This window comes from Corvus brachyrhynchos, unplaced genomic scaffold (assembly GCF_000691975.1).
Source record: "Corvus brachyrhynchos isolate BGI_N302 unplaced genomic scaffold, ASM69197v1 scaffold72, whole genome shotgun sequence".
Lineage (NCBI taxonomy): Eukaryota > Metazoa > Chordata > Aves > Passeriformes > Corvidae > Corvus > Corvus brachyrhynchos.
Genome location: NW_008236763.1, coordinates 1560309 through 1562795, shown reverse-complemented (window position 1 = coordinate 1562795; position 2487 = coordinate 1560309). Strand labels below are relative to the sequence as shown.

The window sequence follows — 2487 nt, the reverse complement described above, 5'->3', positions numbered from 1 at the left end:
TAAAGCGCTGGAAGGAAAGGGAGAGAGAGGAGCTGGGGGCTTGCTCGGAGCTGTGCCGGGAGGAAGCTGCAAAGCCCGGCTGGGGGGTCCCACAGGGGAGGCTCAGCTGTGGGGTCGGTGTAAAAAAAGGGGGTTCCCAGCAGGCAACAGGCACAGAACCCTCTGTTAAGGAAGAAAGTGATCCCTGTTTGTCAAAAATGACCAGTATGAGCCTCTTCTTGGGGCTGAAACTGGTGCCAGGGAGGGGGTGCCCAGTGCCAGCTCTGGTGTCCCCACCCTGGCCACAGGCACCCCCCAAGTAGGTGACTCTCCCCCCACCCCCCGGAGCTGGCCAGGCTCTGACCAGCATCGCTGGCCCTAAACTAGTTAGGCAGGATGGGTCCCTGGGGAGGCGCCGAGAAATCCATGAGAATTAAGTGAAGGGGAGAGAATTCAATTAGGGCTGGGGACAGGCAGCTGCTAATCCGAGCCGGCCGGGAGAGGGGAGCTGCCCCGGGGCTGCCCGGCCTCATTAGTGGGGCAGGCGGCTCCCTGACCCCGTGAACCCCCCACGAACCCCCCCGTTTGGGCAGACGGTGCCGGCGGGGAGCGAGGAGCCGGGCTGGGCCCTGCTGGGGCACATCCCCCCCTCGCTGCACTCTGCAGCCCCCCAGACGAGTGTTTCCATGGCCGTGTCCTCGCTGAGGAGCACAAGAGCTCTGCAATCGGGATGTCCTTGTTTTGTGAGCATCGTGGGGATTCAGGTCCCCCAGGCACTGGGAATTCCAGGGAACTGGCGATCCCCGAGGCTGCATCAACAGGGAGCAGCAGACAGACTCTCTGTGGCAACCCCAGTCCATGACTGAGTTTGAGGCCAGCACTCGGGGTCCCACTGGATGCAGGTGGAACCCTGAGGATGCTGTTGATGCTCAGCCTTGGCTTTGTGAATCAGAGGGTGAGGATGGGCTCCAAATCCCTCTCTGCAACATCAGGCACGACCATGAGTCCTGTCTAGGGCACAGAGTTTAATTCCAGTTTCTCAGCCTCACAGGGATGTGTGGACTCTCCCTGTCCTCTCTGCCTCTTGGCTACGGTGGAATTGCCCCCCCCAGAGTCAGATCTGGATCCTCCCTGGCTCTGTCTCAGCCCTGCACCTCTGAGGCTTAAAGATCAAGGCACAAATCAAAGCAATTCCTGCTCAGTGAAGAGAAATCCCTGCGCTCACCCTGACTCCTGAGCCACGAGGGCTCCAGGCTGTGGGATCAGCAGGATGGAGGGCAAAGGGCAGGACCAGGCTGCAGCCCGAGGGCTTTAACAGCAGCTTCTCTGTCCCCCAGGGTGTCCCCTCCCACGAGGGGAAGCTCTGCCACCCTGTGGGATGGACACACCGTCCTCACCCTGGTTAGAAACAGCAGCTGGGATGGGAAGGGATGGGATGGGATGGGATGGGATGGGATGGGATGGGATGGGATGGGATGCTCCTCTTCCTGGCTCCACCACCACCCTCCCCAAGGGCTCTGGGACAAGCCCGAGCTCTGCTCCAACACAGCCTCCTCCACATCACTTCCAGGCTGAGGAACTGGGAGTGGATGAAGTCAGGAGGATCCCTGGGCACGTTGCCTGCATTCCACAGCCCAGCTGGACTCTCCTGACCTGGCCTGGCCGGAGTCAGACCCCCAGAGCCCCCTGGGCAGCTCTGACCCACACGTGGCTCTGGCAGAGACGGTGTTGAACCCAGTGATAGATTAAACCTGCACCTCCACATGCCTCAAATCCATGTCCCTCCAGCTTCCCCAGACCAGGAACTGGAGAACCAGCCCCAGGAACTCAAACCCAGGCCTGATCCTGTGGGGGAGCCAATCTGCCATCCCTAGGGAACAACTGTGGCACCACAGACCTCAAAACCCCTGAGTGATGGGCGAAGAGGTGCAGAGCCATCCACCAGCCCACGGGCTCCAAGCCAAAGTTTCCCTGGAGCAACCAGGGTGGGGAGAGCCTGGATGACAGCCCCAGCCTTCCCAAAATTCTCACACCCCAATGATCCCCAGAAACCCCGTTTTCCTGTTGGAAAAGCCACTCCCAGAGGAGCTGGCTCTGTGTTGGGGCCGAATCCTGTGCTTGGCTCCCCCAGCTCATTCCCAGCTCATTCCCAGCCCATTCCCAGCTCATTCCCAGCCCATTCCCAGTGTGGGGCTGGGGGTCTGCAGCATCGCCGTGCATTAGACGCAGCTGAGTGGGTGCAGCTACCGGGGCAAGAGGCGCCGTCACTTTGATTTATGAGCACATCAGGAGGAGTTTGCGCCGTGACACGCGGGACTGACAGCGGCACTTCATTAAGCTGACACCGGGGTTAGGCACCAGCACGCCCCCCCTCCCCGCCCTGTCTGCCTTAGGAGAGGGACAACCCCCGCCCTCAGCAGCTTTGGGGACACACGGAGACCCTCCCAGGGGATATTGGGGTCTCTGCACCCCGATGCTGCGTGCAAGGGGCTTTGAGGAACACAGTGA

At 61.0% G+C, this 2487-nt stretch overlaps 1 protein-coding gene across 1 annotated transcript in view; it reads right to left on the bottom strand.

Annotated features, from left to right (window-relative positions):
* FOXP4 (forkhead box P4) overlaps positions 1-2487 on the bottom strand; it is a 37701-nt gene that overhangs the window by 14260 nt on the left and 20954 nt on the right. The window lies entirely within an intron of this gene.